Genomic DNA, 22,132 nt, shown 5'->3' on the forward strand with positions numbered 1-22,132 from the left:
GGCAGTGCAGCGTAGGTTCACGAGATTGATCCCTGGGATGGCGGGACTGTCATATGAGGAAAGATTGCAAAGACTAGGCTTGTATTCACTGGAGTTTAGAAGGATGAGAGGGGATCTTATAGAGACGTATAAAATTATAAAAGGACTGGACAAGCTAGATGCAGGAAAAATGTTCCCAATGTTGGGCGAGTCCAGAACCAGGGGCCACAGTCTTAGAATAAAGGGGAGGCCATTTAAAACTGAGGTGAGAAGGAACTTTTTCACCCAGAGAGTTGTGAATTTGTGGAATTCTCTGCCACAGAGGGCAATGGAGGCCAAATCACTGAATGGATTTAAGAGAGAGTTAGATAGAGTTCTAGGGGCTAGTGGAATCAAGGGATATGGGGAGAAGGCAGGCACGGGTTATTGATTGCGGATGATCAGCCATGATCACAATGAATGGCAGTGCTGGCTCGAAGGGCCAAATGGCCTCCTCCTGCACCTATTTTCTATGTTACCAGCAGTAGATATGTTCCATGTTTACCTGCATTGCACACTAGCACATTTGGGCAGCGCTTTTCATTTTTCTTCCAGCGTTTCTCCACATTCTTCCCATTCGTCTCACTCCTGACCAGCTATCAGTTAGTGTCAAGGATGGTGTAGGTTTTGGGATCGTAGAGGCACTCTCTACTCCCAGTCAAGAATTAAAGGCAGGCTTCAAGCAGTTGAATAAAAGCATTTGGGCTGGTGTAGTACTGAGAGATTGCCACGCAATTGGAGCTGTCATTTTTATAACACAACTTTAAACTAAGGCACCTTCTTCTACCTCGGAAGAACAACATTACCCAGTGCCCTGACCAATACTGCCAGATGTTCTGGTATCAGTTTATTGCCACTTGCACCAAGGTACAGTGAAAAGCTTTTGTTGCATGCTTATCAGTCACCAGAAAGACAATGCATGATTACAATCAAACCATCCACAGTGTACAGATACATGATAAAGGGAATAATGTTTAGTGCAAGACGTAGCCGTTTAGTATAAGAAAATAACTGCAGATGCTGGTACAAATCGATTTATTCACAAAATGCTGGAGTAACTCAGCAGGTCAGGCAGCATCTCGGGAGAGAAGGAATGGGTGACGTTTCGGGTCGAGACCCTTCTTCAGACTGATGTCAGGGGGGCGGGACAAAGGAAGGATATAGGTGGAGACAGGAAGATAGAGGGAGATCTGGGAAGGAGGAGGGGAAGGGAGGGACAGAGGAGCTATCTAAAGTTGGAGAAGTCGACGTTCATACCACCGGGCTGCAAACTGCCCAGGCGAAATATGAGGTGCTGCTCCTCCAATTTCCGGTGGGCCTCACTATGGCACTGGAGGAGGCCCATGACAGAAAGGTCAGACTGGGAATGGGAGGGGGAGTTAAAGTGCTCGGCCACCGGGAGATCAGTTTTGTTAATGCGGACCGAGCGCAGGTGTTCAGCGAAGCGATCGCCGAGCCTGCGCTTGGTTTCGCCGATGTAAATAACTTGACATCTAGAGCATCGGATGCAATAGATGAGGTTGGAGGAGGTGCAGGTGAACCTTTGTCTCACCTGGAAAGACTGTTTGGGTCCTTGGATGGAGTTGAGGGGGGAGGTAAAGGGACAGGTGTTGCATCTCGTGCGGTTGCAGGGGAAAGTGCCCGGGGTTGGGGTGGTTTGGGTAGGAAGGGACGAGTGGACCAGGGAGTTACGGAGGGAACGATCTCTGCGAAATGCAGAGAGGGGAGGGGATGGGAAGATATGGCCAGTGGTGGCGTCCCGTTGTAGGTGACGGAAATGTTTTGTGGATGATATGTTGGATCCGCTGGCTGGTGGGGTGGAAGGTGAGAACGAGGGGGATTCTGTCCTTGTTGCGAGTGGGGGGAGGGGGAGCAAGAGCGGAGCTGCGGGATGTAGAAGAGACCCTAGTGAGAGCCTCATCTATAATGGAGGAGGGGAAGCCCCGTTTTCTGAAGAACGAGGACATCTCGGAAGCCCTAGTGTGAAACACCTCATCCCGGGCGCAGATGCGGCGTAGACGGAGGAATTGGGAGTAGGGGATAGACTTTTTGCAGGAGACCGGGTGGGAAGAAATGTAGTCCAGATAGCTGTGCGAGTCGGTGGGTTTGTAGCCGTTTAGTAGCTGTTCATGAGTGTGGTGATGTGGGACTTCAGGCTTCTGTACCTCATGCTCGATAGTAGCAGTGAGAAGAGGGCATGATGAAGGGGGATGGTGGAGTTCTTGATGATGATGCCACCTTCTTGAGTCAACACCTCATGTAGATGCTCTTGATTAGTTTAGTTTAGTTTAGAGATACAGTGCGGAAACAGGCCCTTTGGCCCACTGAGTCAGTGCCAACCAGGGATCCCTGTACATGGACACTATCCTGCACATACTAGTGCCAATTTTACAATTTTACCAAGCCAATTCACCTACAAACCTGTACATCTTTGGAGTGTGGGAGGAAACCGGTGCACCCAGAGAAAACCCACGCAGGTTACGGTGAGAACATATAAACTCCATACAGACAGCACCCGCAGTCAGGATACAACCTGGGTCTCTGGTGCTGTAAGGCAGCAACTCTACCACCGTGCTGCCCTGATGGTTCACCATGATGATGATGTGATCTGTGCCCATGATTATCCAGGTTGAGCCCAGCTCTCTCTGCAGCCTCCTGCATTCCTGTGTGTTGGAATTGATCTTATGAAGTCAATGGGTATTTTTAAGGTGGAGATTGACAGTTTTGTGATTAGTATGAGTGTTAAGGGTTATGGGGAGAAGGCAGGAGAATGGGGTTGAGAGGGAAATTTATAGATCAGCCATGATTGAATGGTGGAATAGATTTGATGAGCCGAATGGCCTAAATCTGCTCCTATGACTTGTGAACTTATGAATTGCCGTATCAGACCACAATGCAACCAGTGATGATCTTATCTGCAGCATCTCTGAAGAAGTTTGTTAAAGAGACGCCCAGCTATAAATTGTTTACTGGCTTGTGATCTCCTAGCATCCCATTTCTGACATCATCAATGATTAGTTCCTTGGTTTTCTTGGTGGTGAAAGAAATGTGGAACTGGATAAGTGATGGAAAAACTCCAATCTAGAATGTGCTGTCTACTGGACGTTGTTACTCTCCAAACATTTAAGAAGTATGAGAGGAAAATGTACAAAGCATGATTAGTAAGTTTGCAGATGACAATAATTTAGGTGGTATCGTAGACAGTGAAGATGGTTTTCAAGAATTAAGGTGAAATCTTGATCAACTGGGCAAGTGGGCCGAGGAATGGCAAATGGAGTTCAATTCAGATCAATGTGAGTTGTTCATTTTGAGAAGTCAAACTAAGGCAGGACTTTCACATTGAATGGAAGGGCCCTGAGGAATGTTGTAGAACTAGGAGTGATCTAGGATCCTTGAAAGTGGCTTCACAGGTACAAACTGTACTCACTTAGGAAGATCCCCTGTTGCACCCTGGAGCAATGTGATTGAGGCCCAGACTGCGAGTGGCCAAGGTCACTGCGAGGAAGGAGGAACACAGTGTCCCGCACTGAGTACAGAGAATGCAATCTGACAGTACTGTTTGTGGCCAAAACATCAGGTAATAATAAATGAAGAGAGCACTTGTAAAATTACTACGAAAGTAGGGATCCTTCGTTTAAAGAGACCTGATAACGTCAGGAAAGACCGCAAAGTGCTGGAGTAACTCAGCTGGTTCGGCAGCAACGCACTCTTTCTTCCAAAGAAGGGTCCTGACTCAAACAATCAGAGGACGGCACAGTGATCCAGAGGTAGAGTTGCTGCTTTACAGCGCCAGAGACCCGGGTTTGATCCTGACTATGGGTTCTGTCTGTCTAGAGTTTGTATGTTCTCCCTGTGACCAAGTGGGTTTTCTGTGGGCGCTCCGGTTTTTGCTCCCACACTCCAAAGACGTACAGGTTTGTAGGTTACTTGGCTTCTGTAAATTGTAAATTGGCCCTAGTGTGTAGGATAGTGCTAGTGTAACGACTGATCGCTGGTCGGTGCTGACTTGGCGGGCCGAAGGGCCTGCTTCTACGCTATATATCTAAAGTCTAAAGATGCTGCCTGACCTGCTGAGCTACTCCAGCACTTTGTCTCCCTTTGTGCATCTGCAGTTTCTTTTTCTTTTAAAGAGATATAGCACGGAAACAGGTCCTTCAGCCCACCGAGTCCATGCCAACCAGCGATCACCCTGCACACTGGCACCATTCTACAAACTAGGTACAATTTACAGAAACTAATTAATCTACAAACCTGTGGGAGGAAACCGGAGCACCTGGATAAAACTAACGTGGTCACGGGGAGAACTAATTAATCTACAAACCTGTACGAGTGTGGGAGGAAACCGGAGCACCTGGATAAAGCTAACGTGGTCACGGGAAGAACTAATTAATCTACAAACCTGTACGAGTGTGGGAGGAAACCGGAGCACCTGGATAAAGCTAACGTGGTCACGGGGAGAACGTATAGACAGCACGCTTGTTCAGGATCGAAACCAGGTCTCTGGTGCTGTTGCTGCTGTGCCATTGTTGCTACATGATAATGCCCTGGGTAGGTTTCAAGACCAGCAGCCACAATTCTTCTAATTTAATTAGATCCAAATCGCTCCATGGCAACTGGGAAATTTAATTTTAGTTAATTAAATGAAGTTGAAATCTGAAAAAAAATGTTAGCCTCATTAATTGAATAACTATCTGGTTTAATAATGACCTTCAGGGTAAAATTCTGCCATGTATTGGCCTGATTGAAACTTCGGACCATCGATGAGATTAACTGCCCTTTCAGCGCAGTAGCATATAAAGATGTAAGGTCAATTACAGAATTGTAGAGACATACTGCACAGAAATGGAGACAAAACCAACTGCAGATACTGGTTTACAAAATAACACAAAGTGCTGGAATAACTCCGCATGTCAGGCAGCGTCTCTGATGGACATGGATCGGAGACGTTTCGGGTCGAGACCCGTCTTCAGCTGTATCACCTCTTCCGGCAGCTTGCTCCGGATATTAATTGCACTCTGTTGGCAAAATCATCGTCTGGAGATCTGAGCAGTATATTTTTAACCAAACTCCACACCCTGTGCATGAAGTTCTAAATAGTCAATAGGCAATAGACAATAGGTGCAGGAGTAGGCCATTCGGCCCTTTGAGCCAGCAACACCATTCAATGTGATCATGGCTGATCATTCCCAATCAGTACCCCCTTCCTGCCTTCTCCCCATACCCCCTGACTCCGCTATCCTTAAGAGCTCTATCTAGTTCTCTCTTGAAAGCATTCAGAGAACTGGCCTCCACTGCCTTCTGAGGCAGTGAATTCCACAGATTTACAACTCTCTGACTGAAAAGGTTTTTCCTCATCTCTGTTCTAAATGGCCTACCTCTTATTCTTAAACTGTGGCCCCTGGTTCTGGACTCCCCCAACATTGGGAACATGTTTCCTGCCTCTACGGTGTTCAACCCAATCCAACAAGGTTTTACATTGTTGACAACCTGCTAAGTGAGTTGCACTTGTTCCTCTGTGAAGGAGATAGTTCGTGACATTTTGTTCCAATTTCAGTTGAAAAGGAAATAATGAGCACCGTGCACATTAATGATGTTAGAAACATAGAAAATAGGTGCAGGAGGAGGCCATTTGGCCCTTCGAGCCAGCACCGCCATTCATTGTGATCATGGTTGATCATCCACAATCAGTAACCCGTGCCTGCCTTCTCCTCATACCCCTCGATTCCACTAGCCCCTAGAGCTCCATCTCAACTCTCTTTTAAATTCACCCAGTGATTTTGTTCCACTGCCTTCTGTGGCAGAGAATTCCACAAATTCACAACTCTGGGTGAAAAAGTTTTTTCTCACCTCAGTTTTAAATGGCCTCCCCTTTATTCTTAAACTGTGGCCCCTGGTTCTGGACTCCCCCAACATTGGGAATATTTTTCCTGCATCTAGCTTGTCCAGTCCTTTTATAATTTTATACATCTCTATAAGAAACGTATAACATTTTCCATGCCGAATGTCTAAATTTGAAAAAAGAAATGCCACCTCCATCTTCTCTACTGCTGAGAAGTGACATGTTCTCTCTCCCAGTTCAGTCAAAGGTCTGGAAACTGAAACATAAACATTGCTTCTCTCCCCACAGATGCTGCCTGACCTGCTGAGTGTTTGTGGAGTCCGTGGATTCCTGAGCGATCCACTGTCCGTTGGTGAAGAAAACGGTCCTGTTATTTGGCTGGGAGAACAGAAACACAGGACCTTGATTAGGAACAGCAGAGATGAGGGAGTCCTTGCCTGTGGAAGACAGAATAACATAACATAACAAAACTTTATTGTCATTCGGCACAACACCGAACGAAATTTCAGCAGTCACAGAAAAGAACACAGGACACACGACCCCAACACAAACATCCATCACAGTGACTCCAAACACCCCCTCACTATGATGGAGGCAACAAAACTTCCCCTCTCCTCCCCCCGCACGTGCAGGGTTTAAAAGTTTAGTTTAGTTTAGAGATACAGCGCGGAAACAGGCCCTTTCGGCCCACCGGGTCCGTGCCGCCCAGCGATCCCCGCACATTAACACCGTCCTACACACACTAGGGACAATTTTTACATTTACCAAGCCCATTAACCTACATACCTGTACGTCTTTGGAGTGTGGGAGGAAACCGAGGATCTCAGAGAAAACCCACGCAGGTCACGGGGAGAACGTACAAACTCCATACAGACAGCACCTGTAGTCGGGATCGAACCCGGGTCAATTGGAGAAATCACACCAGCCCTGGGGTGACTCCTGCATGGTTTGCCAGGTCCATTTACTCAATGGGTAGGACTTCAATGGGAGCCAGTCTGAGGAAGGGTCTCGACCCAAAACGTCCCCCCCTCCTTCTCTTCAGAGATGCTACCTGTCCCACTCAGTTACTCCAGCATTTTGTGTCCATATTCGGACTTCAATGGGAAATGGGCACAATCACTTCAAAACATGTACAGAATACTTTTTTGTGCATTTGTGCACATTACTCAGATTAATGAAAGACACATATTAAAGGCATTAAAAAAAAGGCACAAATCCACATTCTATGGCAGTGCAGTTTAAAGTTTACAGGACTAGTTCAGCTGGGACATTGCATTCAATATTGGACCCTGCGTCCTTGGAAAGATTTCTTTATCCTGGAATGGGGTTGCCAAGCATATTTACCAATATTACTGTCAGGATCTAGAAGAGTAAAATCTGGTTGTGTTCCCTTGAACTTAGAAGATTAATATGAGATGTATTTTAGTTTATTAATGCTTATAGGAAAAGCTATCATTAGCAGGAAATATTGTTTCCCATAAAAGTAGTGAAGACCAGAAGCTTTCTGCAAAGGGCTATGGAGCTTCATCAATTAACATCAATAAGAGGTAGGGTTTAGTTTAGTATAGTTTACTTTAATTTAGTTTAGTTTAGTTTGGTTTAGTTTACTTTATTTTAATTATTATCGCATGTACAGAGATATAGTGTAAAGCTTATTCTGTATGGGGATAGCGGAGTCAGGGGGTATGGGGAGAAGGCAGGAACGGGGTACTGATTGAGAATGATCAGCCATGATCAGCTGGCTCGAAGGACTGAATGGCCTCCTCCTGCACCTATTGTCTATTGTCTATTGTATGCTACCCAGTCAAATCATTCTATGCATGAGAACAATAGATTCCTCTCTGGAACAGCACACAGAGAGTCATCACGTTCAACGCCACCTTGGAACTTCCCAGTCTCTGAGGAGTCTGATCTTGGCCCAAGGAGATAAGCAATTTCTTATATTCCCACTGGGAGGCTCGTTGCCCTGGCAGCAGTGGAGCAACGAAGTAGGGGTGGACCTGGCCTAGTGTGATGCTGTCTGCTCCTTCCACCACCGCTCTGTGCAGTGGCTGTAGGCTGTGCTTATGCTATTCGCTCACCCGGCTGTTGTAGGACCCCCTCCGCAAGGCCGCCGCCATCAACACCATGACCCGAGTGATTTGTTAGGGAAGGATGCTGCAGAATAGGGATTAATGGTCTGTAATTGGCATTGTGCTGAAGAACAGGCAAGATGTAAGAAAATGGCAGAGCAGGTTCAAGGAGCTGAGACTACCATTAGACCTCACCAAAGCATGATAACTAGTGTGATTGTGTCAAGGAGAGAGAGCTCCAACGGTTACCATCACATCTGACACGAGGAAAAGAGTTAGAAAACCTGGAATATTGACTGACTTTTGTAGATGCTGTCCGAACTGTTGCATCCTCCCAAGCTTTTTCTGCTGGCGTTCACTCAGAGAAATCATTAGGATTGATGGAGGCTGATCTTCAGAGCCCATGGATATTGCTGCCGGAGTTCCTTAGGGGAACGGCCTCTTCTCCACAGCCTTCAACTGCTCCATTACATCAGTCATAAGGCCAAGCATCAGACTGATTGTCATTGATTCCACAATGTTTGCACAGCTTCTCAGATAACAAAGCCTATTGTGTTCCACAGAAAAAAAACCTGAAAAACATATCTATGGCAATGTTATCATTATCCATTCCTGCAGCAGCAACAACAAAGCATTAACAAAGCTGCTTTAATGAAATAAAGGTTGCCTCAGAGTGGCTTAATCAGGTTACATACCAAAAGGACTTATTAGGCTTGGTTATCAAAAGCCAGGTCAGGGATTAACTTATTGGGTACGATAGTCATAGACTTATAAAGTGTAGAAAAGTGTAGCTCAATGAATCTGCGCCATCTCTTTTGCACCCATTCCCACTATCCTATGCTGAACCTCGTTTACTTCCCTCACATTCGCATCAACCTCCCTCCAAATTCTGCCAGCCACCCCAAACACGAGGACGTTTTACACCCCAATCATTGTCCAACCAGACGTCTCTGTCCTGTGGGACGAAACAGGAGCACCCCCGCAAAGATGAGATGAGGAAACCGTTTTTCACCCTGAGAGTTGTGAATCTGTGGAATTCTCTGCCACAGAGGGCAGTGGAGGCCAATTCACTGGATGTTTTCAAGAGAGAGTTAGATTTAGCTCTTAGGGCTAAAGGAACCAAGGGATATGGGGTAAAAGTAGGATCAGGGTACAGATTTTAGATGTGTAGGAAAAATAACTGCAGATGCTGGTTTAAATCGAAGGTAGACACAAAATGCTGGAGTAACTCAGCGGGTCAGGCAGCATATCTGGAGAGAAGGAATGGGTGACGTTTCGGATCGAGACCCTTCTTCAGTCTGAAAAAGGGTCTCGACCCGAAACATCACCCATTCCTTCTCTCCAGAGATGCTGCCTGACCCACTGAGTTACTCCAGCATTTTGTGTCTACCTTCTGATTTTAGATGATCAGCCATGATCACATTGAATGGCGGTGCTGGCTCGAAGGGCCAAATGGCCTACTCCTGCACCTATTTGTCTATGTTTCTAAAGTTGTAGGGACAACATGTAAAGTCCGTGCAGGGCCAGCTGAGCTGGAGTGGACCTGGCCACCGGTGCAGGGCCCATCAAGGCCGGACTGGGCCAGCAGCAGTTGCCAACAAGGATGAGCCAGGCAGCCAGAGTGACTGCTGGGAACGAGGATGAGCCGGACAAGGACCACCTTGAGTAAAGGATAAGGATCGGATCGGCCCGGCGGCCATGACAACAAAGACCTGTCGGCCACCGAGAACGAAGACCCAAAGGCCACATGCAGGGAAAGCTCGGAGCCCCGAAGACCGCAGAATCGGGGAAGGAGCCGCTGGTGGCGACAGAAGCGAGGAGTGGGCCGGTAAGAGAGGGACCAGGGTATTGCCTCCAGTGCCTTCTAGGTCGGCTGCAGGAGCCCCCCCCCCCCCCACCCCGAGAGACAGAGGTGGTCGGTAGAGAAGAGGGGCGTTGGGTGTGTCTTACCCAGGCTTACCTGGATCGGGGGCACTCCAGCACTTCCAAAACACGTTGGGGAGTCCAGAACAAGGGGCCACAGTTTAAGAATAAGGGGTAGGCCATTTAGAACTGAGATGAGGAAAAACTATTTCAGTCAGAGAGTTGTGAATCTGTGGAATTCTCTGCCTCAGAGGGCTGTGGAGGCCAATGCTCTGAATGCATTCAAGAGAGAGCTAGATAGAGCTCTTAAGGATAGCGGAGTCAGGGGGTATGGGGAGAAGGCAGGAACGGGGTACTGATTGAGAATGATCAGCCATGATCTCATTGAATGGCGGTGCTGGCTCGAAGGGCCGAATGGGCTCCTCCTGCACCTGTTGTCTATTGTCTATTGACTGGCCGCTGCACTTTGGACTGTTTGTGTTTTCTGTTCTTATTCTTTTCTTTTTTTGTTAAATGGCGCCAAAATTAAGGCGACTGTGCATTTGTGGTTGTGCAAAAGAATTTCACTGTGCTGTGAATACATGAAAATAAAGAACCATTGAACCATACAGCACCAGGGGTCAAGATTAAACTCAGTTCATTGAGTTCATGTGAGACCACTGGGTACCTTGTCGAGGTTAAATTGCTCAATTGTTAAATTACTGGTCTGGAAGTCTGGAGCACTGATCTTGAGACATGAGTTCAAATCCTACCAGACGAATTCAGATTGATGCTGAGGAAAGTAAAGTCAAATCATTAAGTACATTTGGCATTTAAATAAAACTGCAATGGTAACACAGGATGTTGACAAACATGTCTGGTTCATTCATAGCCTTTGGGAAGGGAAATCTTCTTTTCTGTTCTGTTTTCAATGTGACTTCTCACCCAAGGCAATGTTGTCGACCTTCCCTGCTCCCCGAGAAGACCATGTAAGTCACTCCGTTCAATGCCAGTAGGGTTCATGAATAATTGTTGGACTTGGCAGAGACAGCCATAACCTGCAAACAAATAAAATCAACCACATACTGATCAGCTAATGTCACATTCATGTCAAGCGACAATTATCCCAAACCCAGAAAAATATACAAAGTGTGCAGGAAGGAATTGCAGATGCTGGTTTACACCAAAGATAGACACAAAATGATGGAGCAACTCAGCGGGTCAGGCGGCATCTCTGGAGAAAAAGAATAGGTGATGTTTTGGGTCAGGATCCTTCTTCAGACACAGATTGCTGGGGTAACTCAGCAGGCCAGGCAGCATCCCCAGAGAACATGGATAGGTGACGTTTCGGGCCAGGACTCTTCCTGTCTCAAACCTTGTTTCAATTCCTTTGGACCAATCAACATTTGGCTGGTCAGTTTGACAGTGAAAAAAGGATGAGTTCTGATTCATAATTTGGACTTCAATTCAATTGCATTCACATTCATTGGAAATCAGGTAGCTCCAATGTATTGAATATGTAGTCTGTGTAATAATATATAAAACACACTAAAAAGTGATACTTGGAAGCAGACCAAATGATTGTTAGTTGTCCATCCAAATGTGTGTTATGTCAAAATTCAGTATCTTATTCTTCAAAACTTCAAATCCTCATCAAATTTTAGATTTTACTATTAGAGATACAGCATGGAAACAGGCCATTCGGTCCACCGAGTCCACTCTGACCGGCGATCCCCGTAAACTAGTTCTATCTTACACACAGGGAACAATTTATAGAAGCCAATCAACCTACAAACCTACACGTATTTGGAATGTGGGAGGAAACAGGAGCATCCTGCGAAAATCACAGAGAGAATGTTCAGACTCTGTACAGACCGCACCCGTGGTCAGGGTCAAACTCGGGTCTCTGGCGCTGTAAGGCAGTAACTCTATCGCTGTGACACTGCTCCTCTCCTGGTGATAATCTACATAATTCTGCAGAACGTTTGAGATAAAGGCGAAGTTAAAGATCACATAAGACGCATTTACTTGGCTTATCCCATCAATAAACTTTTAATCTTTCTTCACGAACCTCTTTTATGTTGAATCTCCTTATTTGTAACGTGCTTGTTATCAATAATTTTACACGTGTTCCTGATAGTTGCCATTTTGCCTTGAATTATATGCCTGTCTTTGTTTCTGTAATGTCTGTACCAATTAAACAAATTGCTTGTGTTTGCATGGTGCCTTGTGTGACCTCTGAGGATCCCAAAGCACTTTACTGTTATTGGAATACTTCTGACATGTAGCCATCATTGTAAAATTGCAAAATCAGCATTTAACTTGCACACAACAAACTCCACAGACATCAATGATGAGCACGGAATGTGTTTTAATTGATATTGGTTGAGGGTTATATGATGGACATTAGGGCGGATGATCACATTCTTTCTATATTGCACGTGTTCTTTACATTCAGGACAGCAGCAATAAGACAAAACTAGGCCATTTGGCCCGTCGAGTCATTCAATCATTGCTGATCTATTTTTCCCTCTCAACCCCATTCTCCTGACTTCCCCCTGGGACCTTTGACACCCTCACTGATCAAGCACCTATCAATCTCCACTTTAAAATTACCCAATGTCTTGGCCTCCACAACTGTGTGCAGCAACAAATTCCATAGATTCACCACCCTCCTGCTAAAGAAATTCCTCTTTATCTCCCTTTAGTTCTGAGGCTCTGCCCTCTGATCCTGGACTCGCCCACTACGGGATTGGAGCCAATGGAAGGGAGTTGGCAATGAGCCTAGGTATAACAAGTCATCTGAAAGACAGATGCCCAAATGTTACTGCACAGAACCAATTTTCCACAACCCTACCAATGATAAAATACTGTATGTATCGATGAATTTAACAAAATATTATTATTTCTTCTGCCTATGCTCATTGTTGCCTGACTAGCCCTAGACCAACAACCTTCTGCTATATTAAGTTGACATACACCCACAGTAAATTGACAAAGGGTAAAAGTTACTGATTATTATCCACTTCAAATTCATTCATTTATTATATTAAATGATGCTGGAAACACTCAGTGCTTTGTCCTGAGCTGCTGAGTGTTGCCAGCATTTTCTCTTTGTGTGGGTGATGATTAAGGGGAATGGTGGCACAGCGGTAGAGTTGCTGCCTCACAGCGCCAGAGACTCGGGTTCCATCCTGACTACGGGTGCTTGTCTGTGTGGAGTTTGTGCATTCTCCGTATGTGCTTTCTCTGAGTGCTTTGGATTCCTTCACATTCCAAAGAAGTACAGGTTTGTAGGTTAATTGGCTTTGGTAAAATTGTCACTAGTGTGTAGGAGAATGTTGATGTACAGCGTGACTGTTGGTCGCCATGGACTTGGTGGGCCGAAGGGCCTGTTTCCACACTGTATCTCTAAAGTCTAACACACCTAATATCATTGTACAATTGTCACAGTGTCCAAGCATCTTCTTGGGGTAACCAGGAGTGTGTGAAAAATGCTGGCTCTCCCTGTCCCTGGCATATCTGCAGGGAACCTGGTACAAGAGTGTACGATACGATATGATATGATAAACTTTATTCATCCCCAGAGGGAAATTGGTCTGACAACAGTCACAACACACAAGGTACACAAAAACATGAAATTAAAAGTGAAAACAAAAAGAAAAAGACAAGCGACTGTTGGCTGGCTGCCATGTGCACTGCGCCATCACCAGAACAAACAAACAAACAAACACAGGCTTATCCCCTGGGCAGAGGATTCTAAACTAGAGTGCCCCCCCCCTCCCCCACACTGGGTCCCCCTTTGTTCTCCCACTGTCCATCACGGCAGTCCCCCCACGCCGGATCCCCATTGTCTTCCCCTCCCCCCTCGCACTCATCGACCGTGAGACCTCACCGCCACCAAGGCCCTGGCCGCCGCCGAGTCTCCCGCTGCCCTGCCAAGACTCCCATCGCCGCCACCGCTAAAGGCTCCTTTGGCCCAGACAGGCCTCGCCGCCTGACTTCTCCACAGTCCCCTGGAAGGTCTGTGGGGCGAGTCGGGCCTACAGGGGAATGTTCCAGTCATCGGTCGTCGTTCGGGTCGGCGGCGGCGGCGCGGTTGTTCAGCGGGTGAATCTTGTGCGCGTGACTCCACGGGACACTCCCGCCGTGCACGTGGCTCCCCTGGACACAATTCTAATTCTACTCCTATTCCTTATGAACACATGACCTTAATGCACCTTGCGAAAAACCTAATAACTATTTCCAGGGAAGCCCATGTTGCACATTGTTCAGTTCTTGGGAATTCAGTGGATTTCCATGTGTGACGCTGAACCGCCCTGATCTTTAAAGGAAGAATGAATGCTTCAGTTTAACACATTCCTCCGATCTTCCAACGTCCGACATTGAAGCCACCCATCACCACGTGACCGGATTGTGGTTGGGATGTCACCATCTCAGAGACTGGCCATTTTAAAATGAGCTCTCTGCAATTAATTGTCTCAATAATTCTGCGTAATGTATAAAATCATGAAAGGAATAGATCAGGTAGACGCACAGTGTCTCTTGCCCAGAGTAGGTGAATCAAGGAACAGAGGACATCGTTTTAAGGTGAAAGGGAAAAGATTTAATAGGAATCTGAGGAGTAACATTTTCACACAAAGGGTGATGGGTGCATGGAACAAGCTGCCAGAGGAGGTAGTTGAGACAGCGATTATCCCAATGTTTAAGAAACAGTTAGACAGGTACATGAATAGGACAGGTTTGGAGGGATATGGGCCAAATGCGGGCAGGTGGGACTAATGTAGCTGTGGACAAGTTGGGCCAAACGGCCTGTTTCCATGCTGTACCATTCTATGACTCTAAGAAGTAACTCCATATCACATGTATAAATTTGCCATTGAAATTAGCTTTTGAAAAGTACATGCACTAAATGACTCCTTTATTGTGCTCTCAACTGTTCATGCAATAAGCTAACTCCATACAGATCAAGGCAAAGAAGCAGGAACTCTATAGTTCAATCTCTAGGTGGAATTAATTCACTAGGTAACCTGAGGTAATCTTGTGTTGTCCTAAGGTGTTTACAGTGAGCGGAATCCATTTTCTGTTGATATCATCAGAAACCGGGAAACCGAAGCATTTCCAGAGTGTGTTCCCAAATTGCTGTTGTGACCACTGAAAAATGCCTCTAGTTTGTAGGTGGAAAACTGAAGAGAGTTGATAGGAAGTTAGGGAGAATAAAATGGGACGGGTGTAAATGATTTCTAGATAGTCGGTTAGGAGCGGGTGGGCTGAATGGCCTGTTTCAGTGCTGTGTAACTGCGACTCCATGGCTCAATAACAGTGGCTGTTTCAACACTTCTTGTGGGTCAGGAAGAGCAGGAATTTTCATCTCAGGATCCTCAAAGGTTGCCCCCACTCTGTCCCATTAGATCTCCAAGGAGCACTTCCTCCAACCCCAGAAAACATGTTATTGATGCTCCGCACTTGGTAACTTTTGATTTGATGTTCACACTTGCCTGTAAATATCAGAGATAATCTCCCATTTTCTAAGTATTTTTAACATTGAACTGGAGTTACCGAAAACACGTTACAGGTGATCTTGGAAAGTTTGTCCAAGAATGTAGTCCAAAAATATATATTTTCAAACAGGCATTGTTCAACTTTTGACCATCCAATCAATACCATCCGGCACAGTGTGCAGGGTGGCAGAGTGGCACAGCTGGCACATCTGCTGCCTTATAGCGCCAGTGACCCGGGTTCAATCCTGGTGGTATCGGGTGCTGCCTGTGTGGAGTTTGCGCATTCTTTGTGACCGAGTAGGTTTTCTCTGGGTGCTACGAGGAAGGGGCCCCCCTACATAGAAAATATGTGTGGGTTTGTAGGCTAATTGGCCTTTGTGAATAGCCCCTAGTGTTTAGGGAGTGGTGGTGGAAGTGAGATAACATAAAACAAGTGTGAATGGGTGATCGGCGGTGGGTGTGGACTTTAGGGGCGAGACAGCGTGTTGCCACGCTGTATCTTTCAAATAATTCAATCATTCCATTCCTATTGGGCAGTCAGTCCTCTGTTATATTACTGCCAACAGGAGCCACAACTAAGAAGGCAAAGCAATTTCCATTATGGAATAGTCAGAGAGAACGTAAAATGATATTGCTTAATCTGATCCGTGCAATAAAATAAAATTAATTGGATGGAAAGACAGAGAAACTGGGATTCTTGTTTCAACACAAAGGGAAAAGATGTTCAACGTTATGATGGAGTAATTAGCGAGAAATACCAGTGGGGGAGGGTTGATAACTGGAAAGAGCATGAGAGTGATCAGGAGATCATTTATGAGACAATTAATTTTAAAATTCAGAATGCACGTCGTGAAAGGGTAGATGGAAATAGATTCAGTGAGAACAGTTAAATGCGCATTGAATTATACTTGAGAGGAAAAGCAATATTTGGGGAATGCGAGGAAAGGGCAGGGAGGTGGGACTAATTGGACAGCTCTCTCAAAGACAGTTCTAGCAAAATGAATTAAGCGGCCATCTTGTGCCCCACAGACTCTGATTCTACGACTCCAAAAAATTATTGCTTGTGCGCTCTTCCATCTTCATTGAAAATATTAGTATTCCAGATGCAAATTTACAACTTCGCATAGACTATGTAAATTGTTTGATGGTCGCACAAGGGTATTTGGGATGTTTATTAATGATGACAGAAGCTCGAGAGATAAATGAGCTGGAAAATGTCAATAAAAGAAAGTATGCTGGCCAAAAGCTACTGTTGGCATTGAACATTACCTCAATGGCTTAGCCCTGCCTTTATCTTGGTTTTGCCACCTTCCTCAAAATTGGCGGAGGCCTGAAGGACTTAATTCCAGTCCGAGGAACAATTAGCTAAGTTAAGCAGCTAGATAAGTTATCTGAAGAAGGGTCTCGATCCGAATTGTCACCCATTCCTTCTCTCCAGAGATGCTGCCTGTTCCGCTGAGTTACTCCAGCTTTTTGTATCTGTCTTCAAGTTAAATATTTAGATGAATAAACTTGTTTAACCTCGTCCTGGCCAATTTTTCTGTGGAAGGTGCATCAGTCCATGGGAGCATTAGTCAGAGTGAGCACAGCATAATCCTCATGGAATTAAAATGCTGCCTTCACACCAAGGACACTCTTCATTGTGCTGTGTGGTGCTACAACCGTACTCAATGGGATCTGAAATGTCACCCATTCCTTCTCTCCAGAGATGCTGCCTATCCCGCTGAGTTACTCCAGCTTTTTGTGTCTATCTTCTCCTGCCTCACCTGTCCTGTGAACTTGGCTCAATCCTAACCTCTGGTGCTGTCCGAGTGGAGTTTGCATACCTTCTATGTGATTATGCGGTTTCATCCAGATGCTCCAGTCTCCTCCCATATCCCAAAGAAAAGCTGGTTTGTAGGTTAATTGGTTACTGCGAATTAGCCCTCGTGTGGGTGGGTGGTAAGAAAAGCAGGGGGAGATGATGGGTTTGTTGGAGCGAATAGGTCCCAGGGAAATAGTGGATGAATGGATCTGTTTGCGTTATTCTGATGCCAGCATCGACTTGATGGGCCAAGTGGCTTCTTTCAAGGGATGGCACAGTGGTGCACCAATTAGACTGCTGATCCCCAGGTTCCAGAATCCAGACCAAATCCAGATCTCCGGTGCAGTTTAAGTGGCATTTGCTTGTCCTCACTGCAAACATGTGTATTTCCCTGGAGTGCTCTGATTTCATCCCACATCCCAAGGACACATTGCTAGACCATTCATGAATAGTCTTTTCTTTGTCTGGATAGCATGTAAACAAAAGCTTTTCACTGTAACTCAGTAAACATGACAATAATAAAGTAAATTAATATAGGCATTTGGCATCTATGAATGACAATAGACAATAGGTGCAGGAGTAGGCCATTCAGCCCTTTGAGCCAGCACCACCATTCAATGTGATCATGGCTGATCATTCTCAATCAGTACCCCGTTCCTGCCTTCTCCCCATACCCCTTGACTCCACTATCCTTAAGAGCTCTATCTAGCTCTCTCTTGCATGCATTCAGAGAATTGGCCTCCACTGCCTTCTGAGGCAGAGAATTCCACAGATTTCCAACTCTCTGAGTGAAAACGTTTTTCCTCATTTCCGTTCTAAATGGCCTACCCCTTATTCTTAAACTGTGGCCCCTGGTTCTGGACTCCCCCAACATTGGGAACACGTTTCCTGCCTCTAATATGTCCAACCCCTTAATAATCTTATATTACCCCTGATGTAGGTATGTAGCAGAAGAATTGGAGGGATTGAAAGAATAGGTTACAGAGAAATAACCAGAGGAATGGGACTAATGGGAGCTTTGAGAGCCCTCATGGACATGATGCCATAAGAATATATGAGAAAATATATCTATCATTCTTTCAACACTGATTCAATATGGAGAGTAGCAGAGATATCAGGAGTCCCGCAGGTACCTAATGTTAAGTATCAAACAGACAAAACTGCAATATGGGATTACATACAAACTGAGTAACAAAAGTAGCACTCAGTAGATGAAGCCAGCACTTCACATTAAAGCTATGGACTGCTACCAAAGTCCATGATGGTTGTGGACTATTAAGCAGCTAATTGGATGCACAAAGAATATCCCTATGCTCAGTGATGGTGGAGAGCATCAGTAAGTGCTAACGGCAAGGCTGAGGTACGAAACTTAGAAACATAGAAACATAGAAAATAGGTGCAGGAGTAGGCCATTCGGCCCTTTGAGCCTGCACCGCCATTCAATATGATCATGGCTGATCATCCAACTCAGTATCCCGTCCTCCCTTCTCTCCATACCCCCTGATCCTTTTAGCCACAAGGGCCACATCTAACTCCCTCTTAAATATAGCCAATGAACTGGCCTCAACTACCTTCTGTGGCAGAGAATTCCACAGATTCACCACTCTCTATGTGAAAACAAACTTTCTCATCTCGGCCCTATAAGACTTCCCCCTTATCCTTAAACGGTGACCCCTTGTTCTGGACCCCCAACATCGGGAACAATCTTCCCGTATCCAGCCAGTCCAACCCCTTAAGAATTTTGTAAGTTTCTATAAGATCCCCCCTCAATCTTCTAAATTCCAGTGAGTACAAGCCGAGTCTATCCAGTCTTTCTTCATATGAAAGTCCTGCCATCCCAGGAATCAATCTGGTGAACCTTCTCTGTACTTCCTCTATGGCAAGAATGTCTTTCCTCAGATTAGGAGACCAAAACTGTACACAATACTCCAGGTGTTGTCTCACCAATGCCCTGTACAACTGCAGCAGAACCTCCCTGCTCCTATACTCAAATCCTTTTGCTATGAATGCTAACATACCATTCGCTTTCTTCACTGCCTGCTGCACCTGCATGCCTATTTTCAATGACTGGTGTACCACGACACCCAGGTCTCGTTGCATCTCCCCTTTTGCTAATCGGCCACCATTCAGATAATAGTCTGCTTTCCTGTTCTTGCCACCAAAGTGGATGACCTCACATTTATCCACCTCCTCTGCTTCTTTACCTCAGCTTTCATGCCCTCTTCTCCTGGCAGAGGGCCAGGAGAGAATTCCCAAGATCCTCACTGTGACCAAAATGAAGGTCAGTTAGGGCATACTCGGGATAAAGGTCATTGAGGACGGAGATTAGGAGATTTTGTTTTTCGCTCAGAGAGCGGCCCAGGACCATGACAAAGATCAAGGCACGAGATCTGCGGAGCAAAAAGAAGGAGGAGCTCCTCAAACATCAAGGTGGAACTGTCCAAGCTCCGCATTGCCAAGGTAACAAGAGGAGCTGCATCAAAGCTTTCCAATATCCGTGTCGTGCCCATGTCCATCGCCAGAGTCAATAGACAATAGGCACTAGGTGCAGGAGGAGGCCATTCGGCCCTTCGAGCCAGCACCACCATTCAATGTGATCATGGCTGATCATTCTCAATCAGTACCCCGTTCCTGCCCTCTCCCCATACCCCCTGACACCGCTATCCTTAAGAGCTCTATCTAGCTCTCTCTTGAGCTAGATAGTCCTTACCGTCTTTACCGTCATTAATCAGGCACACTCCTTACCGTCATTAATCAGACACAGAAGGAGAACTTGAGAAAATTCTACAAAGGCAAGAAATACAAGCCGTTGGATCTGCGAGCGAAGAAGACCTGACCCGAGCGACTAAACAAGCACGAGGAGAGTTTAAAGACGAAGTAACTGCAGAGGAAAGAGCATTTGTAGCCCATGCACAAATACGATGTGAAAGCTTCAATGTTCACCCACAGATCTCATTCAATTTAAGAAAAGGCTTGTGAAAAACGAAAAAAATGTTTAGAATTTTGCAGCATTTACAAAGCCCAAGTGCCCCAAGTCCTAGATTAGAGTTAAACATCTGATAAAGAGTAAAGAGGCTGATTTATTCATTTTGCTGGATGTTCAAGGCTGGACTGACAGGTGACAAACAGTTGAGAGGACAAAAGGGTTTGCTGATGTTGCAATCTATCACAAAGGCAGAACGCTGGAAGAACTCAGGCTGTCTATCACCGCCCATGGAAGCAAAAAGGCGTAATTAAATGTTTCAGCAAGTGGAGAATTATACTCATGTAATTTTGGTACATAGGTAAGTGATTTGGTTGATGACTGGAATTTGCCACCAAATATTTCACCTTTTACCCTGGTTTCCTGCAGATCCTCCTATCTCCCCTCATGTCCCAAAGAGAGGCCAGTTCATAGGCTAATTAGTTACCTCAAATCAGCCCTCGTGTAGGGGAGTGTTCGGACAAGCAGAGGGAGTTGATGGGTTTGTGAGAGAGCGAAGAGGTCACAGGGAAATAGTGGATGAATGGATCTGATTGCATTGTTCTGAAGTCAGCATAGACTTGATGGGCCAAGCGGTCTCTTTCAAGGGGTGGCACAGTGATGCAACAATTAGCCTGCTGCTCCTCAGATTGGATGATTCTGGATAGGGCAATCAAAAACCAGAGGAAACAGATTTAAGGTGAGAGGAGCAAGGGTTGATGGGAACCTGAGGGGCAACTTTTTCCACTCAGAGGGTGGTGGGTGTATGGATTGGGCTGCTAGTGGAGGTAATTGAGGCAGGCACAATAACAACATTCACTTGGATAGGAAAGGTTTACAGGGATACTAGAAAAGGGTGGACCTGTTGGGCCCAAACCTCTCCTGCATTGGTCTAGCACCCTCCCCTCCCCCACACCCCACCTTTCCCTACCCACCCCACCTCCCCCCTTCCACTCCCTCCTCCCACTCACCCACTCCATCCCCCTCAACCCCCCTTATTCACCCCTCCTCCCCTCACCCCCACCTCACTCAACTCACCCACCATCCCCCCTCAACCCCCCCTTATCCCCCTCCCCCACCCCCCCACTCACCCATCATCCCCCCTCAACCCCCCTTATCCCCTTCCCCACTCACTCACTCACTCACTCACTCACTCACTCACTCACTCACTCACTCACTCACTCACTCACTCACTCCACCCCCCCTCAACCCCCCCTCAACCCCCCCTCAACCCTCCTTATCCACCCCTCCTCCCCTCCCCCCCCCCCCCCCCCTGCTGTTTGCACCATCGCAATGTTGAAATATTGTAAGTCCAAATAACGTAAGTCGAAGCATCGTAAGTCGGGGAGCATCTGTATTAGATCAATGGGCCCCAACTGCACAGGCACAGACTTGTTGGGTTCCCATTGTGTGTCGAACATGGCTGACGGGCAGGGTAAGTGCAAAAGGGATTTATTAAAGTTTAAAAAGGTGATTTTTTAAAGTTTAATAAGTGAAAACATTATTAAATATAACAACCATTTGAACCGCAGGCCAATGGTGAGTAAGGTGGGCCTAAAATTGTTGTGCTATCGTGTACTGGTTTGGCTGTATTTCGGGAACGGACAAACGGACATACACACAAATATATATACAAACGTACAAGATGAGAGCTTTAGTAATATACTAGAACAATTGTGCCCGATATATATACAGATGAGCCAAATGCAGACCAATGAGACTAACTATGTTGGGGAATCTTGGTCAGCATGGATAAGTTGGGCCGAAGGGCCTGCCATACTATTCTATGACTAAATGGAATGTTGGGATGGAGTTAATTGCTGGCACAAGTGGGGGAATGTGGCATTTGGCTTGGTAATATTTTACATTTGTCCTTCTGATCATATATGTATATATAAATATGTGTGTGCCTGTGTGTATGTGTGTTTTTGTATGTATGTGCATATTTCCACACACTGAACTTTTTTTCTCATTTAGTATATTGTTTACAGTGTACTAATCTTACATATTCTGCTTTGACAATAGACAATAGACAATAGACGCAGGAGTAGGCCATTCAGCCCTTCGAGCCAGCACCGCCATTCAATGTGATCA

At 45.8% G+C, this 22,132-nt stretch overlaps 1 pseudogene; it reads left to right on the forward strand.

The window, feature by feature from the left end:
* The first annotated feature begins 19,442 nt into the window (after window positions 1–19,442).
* Window positions 19,443–20,041, forward strand: LOC144597729 (large ribosomal subunit protein uL29 pseudogene; annotated as a pseudogene).
* The last annotated feature ends 2,091 nt before the right edge of the window (window positions 20,042–22,132 follow it).

The sequence above is a fragment of the Rhinoraja longicauda genome, chromosome 10, assembly GCF_053455715.1.
Source record: "Rhinoraja longicauda isolate Sanriku21f chromosome 10, sRhiLon1.1, whole genome shotgun sequence".
In the NCBI taxonomy this organism is placed as follows: Eukaryota; Metazoa; Chordata; class Chondrichthyes; order Rajiformes; family Arhynchobatidae; genus Rhinoraja; species Rhinoraja longicauda.